This window comes from Drosophila biarmipes, unplaced genomic scaffold (genome assembly GCF_025231255.1).
Source record: "Drosophila biarmipes strain raj3 unplaced genomic scaffold, RU_DBia_V1.1 ptg000022l, whole genome shotgun sequence".
NCBI lineage: Eukaryota > Metazoa > Arthropoda > Insecta > Diptera > Drosophilidae > Drosophila > Drosophila biarmipes.
In genome coordinates this window covers 600,026-621,250 of record NW_026114539.1, presented here as the reverse complement: position 1 = coordinate 621,250, position 21,225 = coordinate 600,026, and the positions used below count along the sequence as shown (strand labels likewise).

General features: G+C 37.8%; 1 protein-coding gene and 1 long non-coding RNA gene across 3 annotated transcripts in view; one reads left to right on the top strand and one right to left on the bottom strand.

The window, feature by feature from the left end:
• Positions 1-21,225, bottom strand: part of LOC108029318 (unconventional myosin-VIIa) — a 792,260-nt gene that overhangs the window by 355,988 nt on the left and 415,047 nt on the right. The window lies entirely within an intron of this gene.
• Positions 587-12,311, top strand: LOC127012143 (uncharacterized). Its single transcript, XR_007765661.1, has 2 exons — positions 587-968; positions 10,999-12,311. It is a non-coding gene; the product is annotated as an uncharacterized LOC127012143 (long non-coding RNA).

Here is a 21,225-nt window from a genome sequence, read left to right as displayed (position 1 = left end):
TAGGAACCAATTGAAATCCGTAAAATTATATGGTCACATGCGTAAATCTGCCAATACTAGGACATTTTTTTTAAGCTGGCAAATATGTAGGAGGAAAGTAGTTGGAGTGGACTGTATTAGAAGTGCTTGTAGTGGTTGTATTTAAAGTATTACGTTTATATATTTATAAATAATAATAATAATATTTATAAAATAAAATGAAGAGTGCACTTGACGAGAATCGGGATTTGTTTTTGTGGCTGGGTTATATTTTAAACACAATGAAATTTTAGAATTTATTTTAGAAATATATGGGTTTAATAGTAGCACTGGAAAATCTTTTCCACTGGAATTGTTCTCAGTGTACATTTGTTGGCAAAAGAATTTAAAATAACGGAATCAAAATATATATATTAAATGCGGTTGCGTCGGATTAATCACTTTTATATTACCGGAAAATAATAATTATATGTGTAGTCTAAGCTATTTATAGCTGCTTTCTCGCCAAACTTCATTGTCCAATGATCCACATTTAAAATATAAAAATTGACCTAAACCTAAACCTGTGTACTTCAGTAAGGGAAATACTTAACTCAATAAAGATTTTCCAAAATATTAAGGTCAATTAATTAAAAGAAAGTTGCTACAAAATATTTGTGAGCTCGACGGAATACCAGTTATTATCCAATCGTTTAGAGATTTATCGGTAAAGAAAACTGAATACTTGTTTCAATCTGAAAACGTCTTTCTGCCCATTTTGAGGACGTCTTAAGACTTTAGAATTTCAACTATGTGCTCTTTGCCAAGGTAGCAGCACTACATTACACTTAAATTAAATCGGCCCTTTAGGTGTGTCGCAAGGGACTGTGATAAAGTTGTGGATACCTTAACCAAAGTACAGAATGGCAGCCTATCTCAATTACTTCCGATTAAAGAGCCACACGAACTGAGGGAAAACCTATATCTGTGCGGTCTGCTCGAGAAACAAGGTACTTGCAATATTCAGACACCAACAACATTGTATTTAGGATGAGCACCTATGTTATGATCCAAGCCTTTACAACCCTTCTGAATGGTACCATCATCTATACCATAACCGAAATCATACTCTGGTAACGCTTTGCAATAATACTAATCAATTCAAGGCCTTTGACAAAGTTTATATAAACCAAATTGTGGTAGTAGCGCCCTAATGCTTTATTAGCTTTATAGTTTACGAAATAATAAAAAAATTCGAAGATAATTTTATATTTAGCCAGAGAAAGAAAGCGATGAACAGCAAAATTCATGTCGAAACATTATTTTGTAGAATAATTCGTTCCTTTCTATCACCAAGATGAACGAATAAATTATACAGTTATTGATTCACACTTTCAATTAGTACCAAAACCAACAAAAAATAAAATAAAATGTTTTTTCTTGTTGGCTCCGTCGAAAGCAGTCCCAAAATAATGCAACAATATATTTTATAACATAACATTTATAACATTTCATAGATACAAATCAACTTTATCTCGAATTAATCAACTATATCTCAAAAACTAAAACAGAAAGTTAAGCACAAAAAATTATTTTGTTCTAATCAAAAAAGGCAAAGAACAAAACAGAAAAATTAATATAAAATTTAAAATTTAAAAGTGATTTAGGTTTGAAAATTCAAAAGTAGAAATTCAAAAAAATAAAAAAAAAAGAAAACAAAAAAAAGTGTTAAATATAGAATTAAAAATTTAAAAGAATTATGCTTTGAAAAAATGGAAGGATAAAAAAAAAACAGAAAACAAATAGCAAAATTAACTAAACACAGGAAATAGAATATAGGAATTTATAAGAATGTCATTTGGTCTTACAAATGCGCCTATAACTTTCCAGAGTGGACAACATACTCAGAGAACATATTGGCAATTTTTTTTCATTTTTACATGGACGATATTATCACATTATCACTTCTCGCATTCTCAGCAGCATTTCAATGATCTAAACTTGATCATTAACATTCTACATGAAGCCAACATGAAAATTTCACTAGAAAAATGTCAATTCTTTAAACTAGAAACATCATTCCTAGGATATTTAGTATCACAAAAAGTTATTAAGACCGACCCTCAAAAAATGGAAACGATATCAAAATATCCAATTCCCGACAATATCACAGAGGTAGCTTATTACGTCTCACTGGATATTATAAAAAATTTGTAAAAAATGTTGCGTTTATTGTAAAACCATTAACAAATCGGAAAATTTCCAAGGGAATGTCAAAAAATCTCTCAATTACTCCTAACGAACCCGCAATCGCGGCTATTAACGAGCTAAAAGAACATCTAATAAGTTACATAGAACTAGTTAAGCCGGCTCAAAAAAATTTACATTAACAGCAGACGTCTCTGATCTAGCTATAAGAGCAGTATTTTCCCAAAGCGGAAACCCAATCACTTTTATATCTAAAACACTCAACAAAACCGAAAAAAATGACGCTACCAACAAAAAGCTTTTAGCGATAGTTTGGGCCCCCAAAAATTGCAGGGTTCTCTTTTTAGAAAAGATAACGCTGACTTAATAGTATGATATGCTTTATTCACATTCGACTTGTTAACTTAGGTTTTACAAAATATACGTGTGCTATAGAACTGTACTTTGTACTGGCTTTCACTCACGTTGCAACTGGGTATCGAATGCAACTTAGGAATATCGAGTACAGAAAGGGAATGATATTATATCAGTAGGTGAGACCGCTTCTATTGGTCCTTGTCTCTCCAGTACCACATCCCACATTTATATATACGCAGATGGAACAAAGTAAAAAAGAAGAGTGCACTTGATGGGGAAAAAGAATCGGGAATTTTTTACTGTGGCTGGGTTATATTTTAAACACAATGGAATTTAAAAATATATTTTAGAAATATATGTGTTGATTAGTAGCACTAGAAGATCAACTGAAATTGTTCTCAGTGTACATTTGTGGGTAAGAGAATCTGAAATAAAATAAGGGAATTGACATATAGTAGAAGCCGTTGCGTCGCATGAATCACTTTTGGATTTTGACAAAAAATCAATCAGAATTTAGTCGAAATAGGTTTAAAAAATATGGCTGCATGACCGGAAAATAATAATTATAAGTGGAACTTATTTAAAGCGGATCGAAACACCGCTGATGCTGCGAAAAATTTTAAGATGCTCCAGAAGAGGGAAATCAAAAGATTTTAAAAATCCGGCTCGAGGGAACAAAAATTTGGGGCAAAGGTGGCTTGATCGCTATATCGAAAATATAGAGAATCCCCGAAAAAAGGTTACGAAAAGCACGTGGTCCTTTTCGTGCGTGGGTGTTTATTCGTATGCTTGTAAATATGTACGACATAAACCAAGCTTAACTTAAAAGTCGACAGTGCGAGCGAGCGAAATGGAGACATCTGGATAAACTGCTGCTCTTTTTTTGAATCTATCGAATACCAAGGTATTGTTTAAATTTAGATTTTAACCATTAACCATAATCCATGTATTCACCTTATAAAGCACCGTGCGACTTCTTCCTTTCGGATAAACGATCCCAGTGCCACTGCAGCGAACCTTTTGTTTTCCCCAGGATTACTAACTAAACAATTAAAGCCCAGTTAGTAATCGCTAAAACAAAGCACTAATACCCTTTTGTTCTCCCCTACAGACATGGCTTCGGACAACCCGTCCCATCGGTGGCGCATAGCGACGCAAGCCACGGCCACCTTAGAAGACGCGGGACCGAACGGAGTCGTCATTGACTATTCGGCAGAGGAATTCCGGGTACACATCTCGAAAACAGACCGGATCACCATTTCTCAACGCCCCCCGAAGTAGGAGGGGGATGTGAAGATGTAGTTTGACCCCTCACAAACAGCGCCAACAATATCGGCCGCCAGCGCCAACAACAACGCCAGTTAGCGCCAACAACATCGCCAGCCAGCGCCAACAACATCGGCAGCCAGCAGCTACAACATCGCCAGCCGCAACGCCAAAAGGCGTCGCCAACAACAACAGCAGCCAGCGGCAATAGCAATAGCAACAACAGCCACCGGCAATAGCAACAGCAGCCAGCGCCAACAACAACAGCAGCTAACAACAAAACAAAACCCTCGCGCATAACTTTGTAAAAACTTTGTACAGTTCACTTAATATGTAAGCTTAACCTATAATTGTAAGATTTATAGTTATATTCGTACTCAAGAATTATCTTAGCTAAGCTTTCCCCCTCCGTTCTCGCATCAGCAGTAGCCACACACACACCAAGAGAGCAACGAAATATTCACCACGAAAAGTGCAGCGCCGCACAGGAGCAAGCGAGAGAGGACATGCGATCGAGGAGGAAAACAACCCCCGAAAATTGGCACGCGCCAAGGGAAGAGCGAGAAAAATGAGTACCGAAACTTCGACAAGTGGAAAAACCCCGGAGCAGCGGCAAAGCTTGACTCTGTCACTTTGGAAAACGCGGCGCACCGGACCAGAAGTGCGAGCAGGTCACTCTTAGACACGCGGTGCACGGGATCAGAAGCAGGGGACTCTTACACACGCGGCGCACGGGATAAAAAGTGCGAGAAGCGGGACTCTTGCAAAGGCGGCGGACGGGATTAGAAGTGCGAGCAGAGCAAATTCATGTGGGCATCAGGAGTCTTTTGCCTTCGGAGTGCGAAAAGTGGTGCAGTCGAGTGACTGGTGCCAAGTGACCCAGGAAGGAGTTTACCTAGATGGCCTGGAGGAGAGTGTGCCGGCCCAGGACCAGCGGCGGAGCACCCGGAGTCACGCGTGTGTGTGTGCGTGAGAGCGAGACGGGTAACTGAGTGGAGTGAACCGCATTTTGGCCAGCGAGAGTCCCGTGCAATGAGGCCTCGATGCGGCTTCGCCCAGAGTAGGCTAGAATTTAGAAACCAAGACCTAACCTAACCCGTTAACCTGCGAGCGCTGAGAAAACATGAACCAAGAAATAAAAATGCTCTAATAAATATATAATATTTCTCGCCTGATTTTAATACAACTCGTAGGAAAAGAATACAATCAAGCTGGCCATGCATAAATATAGATATTCTAAGACAAATGCCTAGATTTTAGGCCATAAATTCTGCCCTAGGGAAAAGTTGTCTCCATAATCGATCCTCTCTCTCTCGGCCTCCTCGTAGCGAATGCTATGAGCCAGGCCCAAATGCACGATACCGCTGACCCTTTTCACTCTGCTACAGACACCGAATAAACTATTTCTCTCACTCCGTACTCCGGTGGCTGGCACTCTACATCTCACGCCAGCAAACCGATTTTTGTCCTAGACCTTTTTGTCCCATATCTTTACAAAATTTTCGGTAAAGAGACCCAGGCGGGACTGAGAATATCCCAGCCTACGAGACTTCTTTACAGGGAGAAAAATTTGTGAAAGTGTAAAAGTTCAAATTTGATCTGTTGCCGGTGGGAATAATTACCCCCCGCTATCCACCTAGTCGAATGACACCTTAACTTTTAAAATCAGATGTTTCGTTTAAAAGTATTACACAAAACAAGATGTTTGGGGTCCTCTCCAAATGAAAATTTTATTTTGTTTGTCAGATTGTCCATTTGTCAGTTTTTCAGTTTATCCCAAAACGAAATTTTATGGTCCTTAACAACTAAACAACTCAATATAGGAAATTGTAGTTCTACCACTTTTGGAAAAACTAACTAGTTTGGCGAGAAATCAGCAACAAATACCCATAACTTGTGAAGTACTGAAGATACAGGCTTATGCTATATGACGTCAGAAAAGTATTTTTAAAGCTATCTACAGCCTCAAGAGTTCGATGGCGCTCCGTCAAAAAAAAATCAAGCTCACTATGGATTTCTCCCATAATGAAAGCATGAGCTTTGGTAGTTTTGTAGAGCACAATGTTATATCAACACGGGCTCCCAATTCTCAATACTAACGCCGGTAAATTGTAAGGAAGTTAAGCACCCTTGAAAAGTGCGTTGAAGTTCCTTTAAGGCAACTCCTGTGCTATGGATTTTATATTGAACAGAGTTTCCATATTACTGTTCACCTGCAATCGCTTGTTTTCGAAATGCTCAGTTACATGTTTCCAGGCTGAGCGAAAGCCATTTTTGGTGAGTGGGGATCTCAAAACTATGGAATGAGCTTTGTCACTTCTTATACCCTTGCAGAGGGTACAATGATTTCAGTCAGAAGTTTGCAACGCAGTGAAGGTGATGTTTCCGACCCCATAAAGTATATATATTATTAATTAGCATCACTGGACGAGTCGATCTAGCCATGTCCGTTTATCAATTCACTTCTACGCAAACTAGTCTCTCAGTTTTAAAGCTATCGGGCTGAAACATTTCCAAAACTCTTCTATCTTTTGCAGGTAGTATTTAAGTCGAAACCAGCCAGATCGGATAATTATATCTTTTAGCTCCCATAGGAATGATTGGAAAAATTTTTTTTTTATAATATCTTAGGTGTTTATCGACGTATAACCTCCCACGCTTGGAAATAAAATTTTTTATTTGGTTTTGAATTTCGATTTACATTAAATAAAAATCGGGCGACTATATCGTATAATTGCTATAGGAGCGGTCGGAAAATTGGTGGGCAAATGATATGAAAAAATTATATCTTTCACAAAAAAAATGAAATTATTTTTATTTTAATAAATTAAAATTAACAAATTTAAAATGGTGCTACTAATATTGATAATTAAATATTACATTTAACTGGTAAAAAGGGTATACAAACTTGCGTTTGCCGAAGTTAACTTCCTTTATTGTTTTTGAATTTAAATATAAGTAAGAATAATTTTTAAACGTGTGATAGTCCCGGAAAGTCGAATATAATCGCCCGAGAAAATCTGTGTCGAAAGGAGGAAGCCGACATCCGTACAACACGGAATTTTAAGACGCAGTTACTAGAGCTGGAGGTATTTGCGAGGATCCCTGCTGCATTTGATCGAGGACCTGAGCTGAGCGTTATATTTCGCCTTGAGTATTGATTTGATATCTGCAGACACAACGCAATCGGAGCATATGTATATGATTGCCACACGGATTTGAAATGATAGAACCCCCTCAAAATCGATCTGACCGTCAGTGGTGGTTATAAATTGGGTTAAAGAGGTTTTTCTGATGGTGCCATGACAAAAAATAATTTAAAATTTTTATTTTCAAAGTAAGGAAACTAAATTAGAATTTAGGAACCAATTGAAATCCGTAAAATTATATGGTCACACATGCGCTCAATCAGGAAAATTGTGTGTCTGTGGAATGCGAATAATGTGACGCATATGTTTGTTTGTCAGTGTGTCTGTTTGTCACCTGTACAATTTAATTGTAAACGTTTTTGCTGGAATGCGTAAATCTGCCAATACTAGGACATTTTTTTGAAGCTGGCAAATATGTAGGAGGAAAGTAGTTGGAGTGGACTGTATTAGAAGTGCTTGTAGTGGTTGTATTTAAAGTATTACGTTTATATATTTATAAATAATAATAATAATATTTATAAAATAAAATGAAGAGTGCACTTGACGAGAATCGGGATTTGTTTTTGTGGCTGGGTTATATTTTAAACACAATGAAATTTTAGAATTTATTTTAGAAATATATGGGTTTAATAGTAGCACTGGAAAATCTTTTCCACTGGAATTGTTCTCAGTGTACATTTGTTGGCAAAAGAATTTAAAATAACGGAATCAAAATATATATATTAAATGCGGTTGCGTCGGATTAATCACTTTTATATTACCGGAAAATAATAATTATATGTGTAGTCTAAGCTATTTATAGCTGCTTTCTCGCCAAACTTCATTGTCCAATGATCCACATTTAAAATATAAAAATTGACCTAAACCTAAACCTGTGTACTTCAGTAAGGGAAATACTTAACTCAATATAAAAATTGACCTAAACCTAAACCTGTGTACTTCAGTAAGGGAAATACTTAACTCAATAAAGATTTTCCAAAATATTAAGGTCAATTAATTAAAAGAAAGTTGCTACAAAATATTTGTGAGCTCGACGGAATACCAGTTCTTATCCAATCGTTTAGAGATATATCGGTAAAGAAAACTGAATACTTGTTTCAATCTGAAAACGTCTTTCTGCCCATTTTGAGGACGTCTTAAGACTTTAGAATTTCAACTATGTGCTCTTTGCCAAGGTAGCAGCACTACAGTACACTTAAATTAAATCGGCCCTTTAGGTGTGTCGCCAGGGACTGTGATAAAGTTGTGGATACCTTAACCAAAGTCCAGAATGGCAGCCTATCTCAATTACTTCCGATTAAAGAGCCACACGACCTGAGGGAAAACCTATATCTGTGCGGTCTGCTCGAGAAACAAGGTACTTGAAATATTCAGACACCAAAAACATTGTATTTAGGATGAGCACCTATGTTATGATCCAAGCCTTTACAACCCTTCTGAATGGTACCATCATCTATACCATAACCGAAATCATACTCTGGTAACGCTTTGCAATAATACTAATCAATTCAAAGCCTTTGACAAAGTTTATATAAACCAAATTGTGGTAGTAGCGCCCTAATGCTTTATTAGCTTTATAGTTTACGAAATAATAAAAAAAATTCGAAGATAATTTTATATTTAGCCAGAGAAAGAAAGCGATGAACAGCAAAATTCATGTCGAAACATTATTTTGTAGAATAATTCGTTCATCTTGGTGATAGAAAACCAAGATGAACGAATAAATTATACAGTTATTGATTCACACTTTCAATTAGTACCAAAACCAACAAAAAATAAAATAAAATGTTTTTTCTTGTTGGCTCCGTCGAAAGCAGTCCCAAAATAATGCAACAATATATTTTATAACATAACATTTATAACATTTCATAGATACAAATCAACTATATCTCGAATTAATCAACTATATCTCAAAAACTAAAACAGTAAGTTAAGCACAAAAAATTATTTTGTACTAATCAAAAAAGGCAAAGAACAAAACAGAAAAATTAATATAAAATGTAAAATTTAAAAGTGATTTAGGTTTGAAAATTCAAAAGTAAAAATTCAAAAAATAAAAAAAAAAAAACAAAAAAAAGTGTTAAGTATAGAATTAAAAATTTAAAAGAATTATGCTTTGAAAAAATCGAAGGATAAAAAAAAAAACAGAAAACAAATAGCAAAATTAACTAAACACAGGAAATAGAATATAGGAATTTATAAGAATGTCATTTGGTCTTACAAATTCCCCTATAACTTTCCAGAGTGGACAACATACTCAGAGAACATATTGGCAAATTTTTTTCATTTTTACATGGACGATATTATCACATTATCACTTCTCACATTCTCAGCAGCATTTCAATGATCTAAACTTGATCATTAACATTCTACATGAAGCCAACATGAAAATTTCACTAGAAAAATGTCAATTCTTTAAACTAGAAACATCATTCCTAGGATATTTAGTATCACAAAATGTTATTAAGACCGACCCTCAAAAAATGGAAACGATATCAAAATATCCAATTCCCGAAAATATCACAGAGGTAGCTTATTACGTCTCACTGGATATTATAAAAAATTTGTAAAAAATGTTGCGTTTATTGTAAAACCATTAACAAATCGGAAAATTTCCAAGGGAATGTCAAAAAATCTCTCAATTACTCCTAACGAACCCGCAATCGCGGCTATTAACGAGCTAAAAGAACATCTAATAAGTTACATAGAACTAGTTAAGCCGGCTCAAAAAAATTTACATTAACAGCAGACGTCTCTGATCTAGCTATAAGAGCAGTATTTTCCCAAAGCGGAAACCCAATCACTTTTATATCTAAAACACTCAACAAAACCGAAAAAAATGACGCTACCAACAAAAAGCTTTTAGCGATAGTTTGGGCCCCCAAAAATTGCAGGGTTCTCTTTTTAGAAAAGATAACGCTGACTTAAATAGTATGATATGCTTTATTCACATTCGACTTGTTTACTTAGGTTTTACCAAATATACGTGTGCTATAGAACTGTACTTTGTACTGGCAGCGAGTGAGTACCGCGGTGCGTTGACACTTTTCACTCACGTTGCAACTGGGTATCGAATGCAACTTAGGAATATCGAGTACAGAAAGGGAATGATATTATATCAGTAGGTGAGACCGCTTCTAGTGGTCCTTGTCTCTCCAGTACCACATCCCACATTTATATATACGCAGATGGAACAAAGTAAAAAAGAAGAGTGCACTTGATGGGGAAAAAGAATCGGGAATTTTTTACTGTGGCTGGGTTATATTTTAAACACAATGGAATTTAAAAATATATTTTAGAAATATATGTGTTGATTAGTAGCACTAGAAGATCAACTGAAATTGTTCTCAGTGTACATTTGTGGGTAAGAGAATCTGAAATAAAATAAGGGAATTGACATATAGTAGAAGCCGTTGCGTCGCATGAATCACTTTTGGATTTGGACAAAAAATCAATCAGAATTTAGTCGAAATAGGTTTAAAAAATATGGCTGCATGACCGGAAAATAATAATTATAAGTGGAACTTATCTAAAGCGGATCGAAACACCGCTGATGCTGCGAAAAATTTTAAGATGCTCCAGAAGAGGGAAATCAAAAGATTTTAAAAATCCGGCTCGAGGGAACAAAAATTTGGGGCAAAGGTGGCTTGATCGCTATATCGAAAATATAGAGAATCCCCGAAAAAAGGTTACGAAAAGCACGTGGTCCTTTTCGTGCGTGGGTGTTTATTCGTATGCTTGTAAATATGTACGACATAAACCAAGCTTAACTTAAAAGTCGACAGTGCGAGCGAGCGAAATGAAGACATCTGGATAAACTACTGCTCTTTTTTTGAATCTATCGAATACCAAGGTATTGTTTAAATTTAGATTTTAACCATTAACCATAATCCATGTATTCACCTTATAAAGCACCGTGCGACTTCTTCCTTTCGGATAAACGATCCCAGTGCCACTGCAGCGAACCTTTTGTTTTCCCCAGGATTACTAACTGAACAATTAAAGCCCAGTTAGTAATCGCTAAAACAAAGCACTAATACCCTTTTGTTCTCCCCTACAGACATGGCTTCGGACAACCCGTCCCATCGGTGGCGCATAGCGACGCAAGCCACGGCCACCTTAGAAGACGCGGGACCGAACGGAGTCGTCATTGACTATTCGGCAGAGGAATTCCGGGTACACATCTCGAAAACAGACCGGATCACCATTTCTCAACGCCCCCCGAAGTAGGAGGGGGATGTGAAGATGTAGTTTGACCCCTCACAAACAGCGCCAACAATATCGGCCGCCAGCGCCAACAACAACGCCAGTTAGCGCCAACAACATCGCCAGCCAGCGCCAACAACATCGCCAGCCAGCAGCTACAACATCGCCAGCCGCAACGCCAAAAGGCGTCGCCAACAACAACAGCAGCCAGCGGCAATAGCAATAGCAACAACAGCCACCGGCAATAGCAACAGCAGCCAGCGCCAACAACAACAGCAGCTAACAACAAAACAAAACCCTCGCGCATAACTTTGTAAAAACTTTGTACAGTTCACTTAATATGTAAGCTTAACCTATAATTGTAAGATTTATAGTTATATTCGTACTCAAGAATTATCTTAGCTAAGCTTTCCCCCTCCGTTCTCGCATCAGCAGTAGCCACACACACACCAAGAGAGCAACGAAATATTCACCACGAAAAGTGCAGCGCCGCACAGGAGCAAGCGAGAGAGGACATGCGATCGAGAAGGAAAACAACCCCCGAAAATTGGCACGCGCCAAGGGAAGAGCGAGAAAAATGAGTACCGAAACTTCGACAAGTGGAAAAACCCCGGAGCAGCGGCAAAGCTTGACTCTGTCACTTTGGAAAACGCGGCGCACCGGACCAGAAGTGCGAGCAGGTCACTCTTAGACACGCGGTGCACGGGATCAGAAGCAGGGGACTCTTACACACGCGGCGCACGGGATAAAAAGTGCGAGAAGCGGGACTCTTGCAAAGGCGGCGGACGGGATTAGAAGTGCGAGCAGAGCAAATTCATGTGGGCATCAGGAGTCTTTTGCCTTCGGAGTGCGAAAAGTGGTGCAGTCGAGTGACTGGTGCCAAGTGACCCAGGAAGGAGTTTACCTAGATGGCCTGGAGGAGAGTGTGCCGGCCCAGGACCAGCGGCGGAGCACCCGGAGTCACGCGTGTGTGCGTGCGTGAGAGCGAGACGGGTAACTGAGTGGAGTGAACCGCATTTTGGCCAGCGAGAGTCCCGTGCAATGAGGCCTCGATGCGGCTTCGCCCAGAGTAGGCTAGAATTTAGAAACCAAGACCTAACCTAACCCGTTAACCTGCGAGCGCTGAGAAAACATGAACCAAGAAATAAAAATGCTCTTATAAATATATAATATTTCTCGCCTGATTTTAATACAACTCGTAGGAAAAGAATACAATCAAGCTGGCCATGCATAAATATAGATATTCTAAGACAAATGCCTAGATTTTAGGCCATAAATTCTGCCCTAGGGAATCGATCCTCTCTCTCTCGGCCTCCTCGTAGCGAATGCTATGAGCCAGGCCCAAATGCACGATACCGCTGACCCTTTTCACTCTGCTACAGACACCGAATAAACTATTTCTCTCACTCCGTACTCCGGTGGCTGGCACTCTACATCCCACGCAAACCGATTTTTGTCCTAGACCTTTTTGTCCCATATCTTTACAAAATTTTCGGTAAAGAGACCCAGGCGGGACTGAGAATATCCCAGCCTACGAGACTTCTTTACAGGGAGAAAAATTTGTGAAAGTGTAAAAGTTCTAATTTGAAAAATTTGATCTGTTGCCGGTGGGAATAATTACCCCCGGCTATCCACCTAGTCGAATGACACCTCAACTCTCAAAATCAGATGTTTCGTTTAAAAGTATTACACAAAACAAGATGTTCGGGGTCCTCTCCAAATGAAAATTTTATTTTGTTTGTCAGATTGTCCATTTGTCAGTTTTTCAGTTTATCCCAAAACGAAATTTTATGGTCCTTAACAACTAAACAACTCAATATAGGAAATTGTAGTTCTACCACTTTTGGAAAAACTAACTAGTTTGTCGAGAAATCAGCTGCAAATACCCATAACTTGTGAAGTACTGAAGATACAGGCTTATGATATATGACGTCAGAAAAGTATTTTTAAAAACATGGAGGGAATTGGCAAATCGGAAGCTATATACAGCCTCAAGAGTTCGATGGCGCTCCGTCAAAAAAAAATCAAGCTCACTATGGATTTCTCCCATAATGAAAGCATGAGCTTTGGTAGTTTTGTAGAGCACAATGTTATATCAACACGGGCTCCCAATTCTCAATACTAACGCCGGTAAATTGTAAGGAAGTTAAGCACCCTTGAAAAGTGCGTTGAAGTTCCTTTAAGGCAACTCCTGTGCTATGGATTTTATATTGAACAGAGTTTCCAGATTACTGTTCACCTGCAATCGCTTGTTTTCGAAATGCTTCCAGGCTGAGCGAAAGCCATTTTTGGTGAGTGGGGATCTCAAAACTATGGAATGAGCTTTGTCACTTCTTATACCCTTGCAGAGGGTACAATGATTTCAGTCAGAAGTTTGCAACGCAGTGAAGGTGATGTTTCCGACCCCATAAAGTATATATATTATTAATTAGCATCACAGGACGAGTCGATCTAGCCATGTCCGTTTATCAGTTCACTTCTACGCAAACTAGTCTCTCAGTTTTAAAGCTATCGGGCTGAAACATTTCCAAAACTCTTCTATCTTTTGCAGGTAGTATTTAAGTCGAAACCAGCCAGATCGGATAATTATATCTTTTAGCTCCCATAGGAATGATTGGAAAATTTTTTTTTTTTATAATATCTTAGGTGTTTATTGACGTATAACCTCCCACGCTTGGAAATAAAATTTTTTATTTGGTTTCGAATTTCGAATTACATTAAATAAAAATCGGGCGACTATATCGTATAATTGCTATAGGAGCGGTCGGAAAATTGATGGGCAAATGATATGAAAAAATTATATCTTTCACAAAAAAAATGAAATTATTTTTATTTTAATAAATTAAAATTAACAAATTTAAAATGGTGCTACTAATATTGATAATTAAATATTACATTTAACTGGTAAAAAGGGTATACAAACTTGCGTTTGCCGAAGTTAACTTCCTTTATTGTTTTTGAATTTAAATATAAGTAAGAATAATTTTTAAACGTGTGATAGTCCCGGAAAGTCGAATATAATCGCCCGAGAAAATCTGTGTCAAAAGGAGGAAGCCGACATCCGTACAACACGGAATTTTAAGACGCAGTTACTAGAGCTAGAGGTATTTGCGAGGATCCCTGCTGCATTTGATCGAGGACCTGAGCGGAGCGTTATATTTCGCCTTGAGTATTGATTTGATATCTGCAGACACAACGCAATCGGAGCATATGTATATGATTGCCACACGGATTTGAAATGATAGAACTCCATCAAAATCGATCTGACCGTCAGTGGTGGTTATAAATTGGGTTAAAGAGGTTTTTCTGATGGTGCCATGACAAAAAATAATTTAAAATTTTTATTTTCAAAGTAAGGAAACGAAATTGGAATTTAGGAACCAATTGAAATCCGTAAAAATTTATGGTCACACATGCGCTCAATCAGGGAAATTGTGTGTCTGTGGAATGCGAATAATGTGACGCATATGTTTGTTTGTCAGTGTGTCTGTTTGTCACCTGTACAATTTAATTGTAGACGTTTTTGCTGGAATGCGTAAATCTGCCAATACTAGGACATTTTTTTGAAGCTGGCAAATATGTAGGAGGAAAGTAGTTGGAGTGGACTGTATTAGAAGTGCTTGTAGTGGTTGTATTTAAAGTATTACGTTTATATATTTATAAATATTAATAATAATATTTATAAAATAAAATGAAGAGTGCACTTGACGAGAATCGGGATTTGTTTTTGTGGCTGGGTTATATTTTAAACACAATGAAATTTTAGAATTTATTTTAGAAATGTATGGGTTTAATAGTAGCACTGGAAAATCTTTTCCACTGGAATTGTTCTCAGTGTACATTTGTTGGCAAAAGAATTTAAAATAACGGAATCAAAATATATATATTAAATGCGGTTGCGTCGGATTAATCACTTTTATATTACCGGAAAATAATAATTATATGTGTAGTCTAAGCTATTTATAGCTGCTTTCTCGCCAAACTTCATTGTCCAATGATCCACATTTAAAATATAAAAATTGACCTAAACCTAAACCTGTGTACTTCAGTAAGGGAAATACTTAACTCAATATAAAAATTGACCTAAACCTAAACCTGTGTACTTCAGTAAGGGAAATACTTAACTCAATAAAGATTTTCCAAAATATTAAGGTCAATTAATTAAAAGAAAGTTGCTACAAAATATTTGTGAGCTCGACGGAATACCAGTTCTTATCCAATCGTTTAGAGATTTATCGGTAAAGAAAACTGAATACTTGTTTCAATCTGAAAACGTCTTTTTGCCCATTTTGAGGACGTCTTAAGACTTTAGAATTTCAACTATGTGCTCTTTGCCAAGGTAGCAGCACTACAGTACACTTAAATTAAATCGGCCCTTTAGGTGTGTCGCCAGGGACTGTGATAAAGTTGTGGATACCTTAACCAAAGTCCAGAATGGCAGCCTATCTCAATTACTTCCGATTAAAGAGCCACACGAACTGAGGGAAAACCTATATCTGTGCGGTCTGCTCGAGAAACAAGGTACTTGCAATATTCAGACACCAACAACATTGTATTTAGGATGAGCACCTATGTTATGATCCAAGCCTTTACAACCCTTCTGAATGGTACCATCATCTATACCATAACCGAAATCATACTCTGGTAACGCTTTGCAATAATACTAATCAATTCAAGGCCTTTGACAAAGTTTATATAAACCAAATTGTGGTAGTAGCGCCCTAATGCTTTATTAGCTTTATAGTTTACGAAATAATAAAAAAATTCGAAGATAATTTTATATTTAGCCAGAGAAAGAAAGCGATGAACATCAAAATTCATGTCGAAACATTATTTTGTAGAATAATTCGTTCCTTTCTATCACCAAGATGAACGAATAAATTATACAGTTATTGATTCACACTTTCAATTAGTACCAAAACCAACAAAAAATAAAATAAAATGTTTTTTCTTGTTGGCTCCGTCGAAAGCAGTCCCAAAATAATGCAACAATATATTTTATAACATAACATTTATAACATTTCATAGATACAAATCAACTTTATCTCGAATTAATCAACTATATCTCAAAAACTAAAACAGAAAGTTAAGCACAAAAAATTATTTTGTTCTAATCAAAAAAGGCAAAGAACAAAACAGAAAAATTAATATAAAATTTAAAATTTAAAAGTGATTTAGGTTTGAAAATTCAAAAGTAAAAATTCAAAAAAATAAAAAAAAAGAAAACAAAAAAAAGTGTTAAATATAGAATTAAAAATTTAAAAGAATTATGCTTTGAAAAAATGGAAGGATAAAAAAAAAACAGAAAACAAATAGCAAAATTAAATAAACACAGGAAATAGAATATAGGAATATATAAGAATGTCATTTGGTCTTACAAATGCGCCTATAACTTTCCAGAGTGGACAACATACTCAGAGAACATATTGGCAAATTTTTTTCATTTTTACATGGACGATATTATTACATTATCACTTCTCACATTCTCAGCATCATTTCAATGATCTAAACTTGATCATTAACATTCTACATGAAGCCAACATGAAAATTTCACTAGAAAAATGTCAATTCTTTAAACTAGAAACATCATTCCTAGGATATTTAGTATCACAAAAAGTTATTAAGACCGACCCTCAAAAAATGGAAACGATATCAAAATATCCAATTCCCGAAAATATCACAGAGGTAGCTTATTACGTCTCACTGGATATTATAAAAAATTTGTAAAAAATGTTGCGTTTATTGTAAAACCATTAAGAAATCGGAAAATTTCCAAGGGAATGTCAAAAAATCTCTCAATTACTCTTGACGAACCCGCAATCGCGGCTATTAACGAGCTAAAAGAACATCTAATAAGTTACATAGAACTAGTTAAGCCGGCTCAAAAAAATTTACATTAACAGCAGACGTCTCTGATCTAGCTATAAGAGCAGTATTTTCCCAAAGCGAAAACCCAATCACTTTTATATCTAAAACACTCAACAAAACCGAAAAAAATGACGCTACCAACAAAAAGCTTTTAGCGATAGTTTGGGCCCCCAAAAATTGCAGGGTTCTCTTTTTAGAAAAGATAACGCTGACTTAAATAGTATGATATGCTTTATTCACATTCGACTTGTTAACTTAGGTTTTACAAAATATACGTGTGCTATAGAACTGTACTTTGTACTGGCAGCGAGTGAGTACCGCGGTGCGTTAACACTTTTCACTCACGTTGCAACTGGGTATCGAATGCAACTTAGGAATATCGAGTACAGAAAGGGAATGATATTATATCAGTAGGTGAGACCGCTTCTAGTGGTCCTTGTCTCTCCCACATTTATATATACGCAGATGGAACAAAGTAAAAAAGAAGAGTGCACTTGATGGGGAAAAAGAATCGGGAATTTTTTACTGTGGCTGGGTTATATTTTAAACACAATGGAATTTAAAAATATATTTTAGAAATATATGTGTTGATTAGTAGCACTAGAAGATCAACTGAAATTGTTCTCAGTGTACATTTGTGGGTAAGAGAATCTGAAATAAAATAAGGGAATTGACATATAGTAGAAGCCGTTGCGTCGCATGAATCACTTTTGGATTTGGACAAAAAATCAATCAGAATTTAGTCGAAATAGGTTTAAAAAATATGGCTGCATGACCGGAAAATAATAATTATAAGTGGAACTTATCTAAAGCGGATCGAAACACCGCTGATGCTGCGAAAAATTTTAAGATGCTCCAGAAGAGGGAAATCAAAAGATTTTAAAAATCCGGCTCGAGGGAACAAAAATTTGGGGCAAAGGTGGCTTGATCGCTATATCGAAAATATAGAGAATCCCCGAAAAAAGGTTACGAAAAGCACGTGGTCCTTTTCGTGCGTGGGTGTTTATTCGTATGCTTGTAAATATGTACGACATAAACCAAGCTTAACTTAAAAGTCGACAGTGCGAGCGAGCGAAATGAAGACATCTGGATAAACTGCTGCTCTTTTTTTGAATCTATCGAATACCAAGGTATTGTTTAAATTTAGATTTTAACCATTAACCATAATCCATGTATTCACCTTATAAAGCACCGTGCGACTTCTTCCTTTCGGATAAACGATCCCAGTGCCACTGCAGCGAACCTTTTGTTTTCCCCAGGATTACTAACTAAACAATTAAAGCCCAGTTAGTAATCGCTAAAACAAAGCACTAATACCCTTTTGTTCTCCCCTACAGACATGGCTTCGGACAACCCGTCCCATCTGTGGCGCATAGCGACGCAAGCCACGGCCACCTTAGAAGACGCGGGACCGAACGGAGTCGTCATTGACTATTCGGCAGAGGAATTCCGGGTACACATCTCGAAAACAGACCGGATCACCATTTCTCAACGCCCCCCGAAGTAGGAGGGGGATGTGAAGATGTAGTTTGACCCCTCACAAACAGCGCCAACAATATCGGCCGCCAGCGCCAACAACAACGCCAGTTAGCGCCAACAACATCGCCAGCCAGCGCCAACAACATCGCCAGCCAGCAGCTACAACATCGCCAGCCGCAACGCCAAAAGGCGTCGCCAACAACAACAGCAGCCAGCGGCAATAGCAATAGCAACAACAGCCACCGGCAATAGCAACAGCAGCCAGCGCCAACAACAACAGCAGCTAACAACAAAACAAAACCCTCGCGCATAACTTTGTAAAAACTTTGTACAGTTCACTTAATATGTAAGCTTAACCTATAATTGTAAGATTTATAGTTATATTCGTACTCAAGAATTATCTTAGCTAAGCTTTCCCCCTCCGTTCTCGCATCAGCAGTAGCCACACACACACACCAAGAGAGCAACGAAATATTCACCACGAAAAGTGCAGCGCCGCACAGGAGCAAGCGAGAGAGGACATGCGATCGAGAAGGAAAACAACCCCCGAAAATTGGCACGCGCCAAGGGAAGAGCGAGAAAAATGAGTACCGAAACTTCGACAAGTGGAAAAACCCCGGAGCAGCGGCAAAGCTTGACTCTGTCACTTTGGAAAACGCGGCGCACCGGACCAGAAGTGCGAGCAGGTCACTCTTAGACACGCGGTGCACGGGATCAGAAGCAGGGGACTCTTACACACGCGGCGCACGGGATAAAAAGTGCGAGAAGCGGGACTCTTGCAAAGGCGGCGGACGGGATTAGAAGTGCGAGCAGAGCAAATTCATGTGGGCATCAGGAGTCTTTTGCCTTCGGAGTGCGAAAAGTGGTGCAGTCGAGTGACTGGTGCCAAGTGACCCAGGAAGGAGTTTACCTAGATGGCCTGGAGGAGAGTGTGCCGGCCCAGGACCAGCGGCGGAGCACCCGGAGTCACGCGTGTGTGCGTGCGTGAGAGCGAGACGGGTAACTGAGTGGAGTGAACCGCATTTTGGCCAGCGAGAGTCCCGTGCAATGAGGCCTCGATGCGGCTTCGCCCAGAGTAGGCTAGAATTTAGAAACCAAGACCTAACCTAACCCGTTAGCCTGCGAGCGCTGAGAAAACATGAACCAAGAAATAAAAATGCTCTAATAAATATATAATATTTCTCGCCTGATTTTAATACAACTCGTAGGAAAAGAATACAATCAAGCTGGCCATGCATAAATATAGATATTCTAAGACAAATGCCTAGATTTTAGGCCATAAATTCTGCCCTAGGGAAAAGTTGTCTCCATAATCGATCCTCTCTCTCTCGGCCTCCTCGTAGCGAATGCTATGAGCCAGGCCCAAATGCACGATACCGCTGACCCTTTTCACTCTGCTACAGACACCGAATAAACTATTTCTCTCACTCCGTACTCCGGTGGCTGGCACTCTACATCCCACGCAAACCGATTTTTGTCCTAGACCTTTTTGTCCCATATCTTTACAAAATTTTCGGTAAAGAGACCCAGGCGGGACTGAGAATATCCCAGCCTACGAGACTTCTTTACAGGGAGAAAAATTTGTGAAAGTGTAAAAGTTCTAATTTGAAAAATTTGATCTGTTGCCGGTGGGAATAATTACCCCCGGCTATCCACCTAGTCGAATGACACCTCAACTCTCAAAATCAGATGTTTCGTTTAAAAGTATTACACAAAACAAGATGTTCGGGGTCCTCTCCAAATGAAAATTTTATTTTGTTTGTCAGATTGTCCATTTGTCAGTTTTTCAGTTTATCCCAAAACGAAATTTTATGGTCCTTAACAACTAAACAACTCAATATAGGAAATTGTAGTTCTACCACTTTTGGAAAAACTAACTAGTTTGTCGAGAAATCAGCTGCAAATACCCATAGCTTGTGAAGTACTGAAGATACAGGCTTATGATATATGACGTCAGAAAAGTATTTTTAAAAACATGGAGGGAATTGGCAAATCGGAAGCTATATACAGCCTCAAGAGTTCGATGGCGCTCCGTCAAAAAAAAATCAAGCTCACTATGGATTTCTCCCATAATGAAAGAATGAGCTTTGGTAGTTTTGTAGAGCACAATGTTATATCAACACGGGGTCCCAATTCTCAATACTAACGCCGGTAAATTGTAAGGAAGTTAAGCACCCTTGAAAAGTGCGTTGAAGTTCCTTTAAGGCAACTCCTGTGCTATGGATTTTATATTGAACAGAGTTTCCATATTACTGTTCACCTGCAATCGCTTGTTTTCGAAATGCTCAGTTACATGTTTCCAGGCTGAGCGAAAGCCATTTTTGGTGAGTGGGGATCTCAAAACTATGGAATGAGCTTTGTCACTTGTTATACCCTTGCAGAGGGTACAATGATTTCAGTCAGAAGTTTGCAACGCAGTGAAGGTGATGTTTCCGACCCCATAAAGTATATATATTATTAATTAGCGTCACTGGACGAGTCGATCTAGCCATTTCCGTTTATCAGTTCACTTCTACGCAAACTAGTCTCTCAGTTTTAAAGCTATCGGGCTGAAACATTTCCAAATCTTTTGCAGGTAGTATTTAATTTAATTTAATTAATAGGAATGATTGGAAAAAATTTTTTTTTATAATATCTTAGGTGTTTATTGACGTATAACCTCCCACGCTTGGAAATAAAATTTTTTATTTGGTTTTGAATTTCGAATTACATTAAATAAAAATCGGGCGACTAT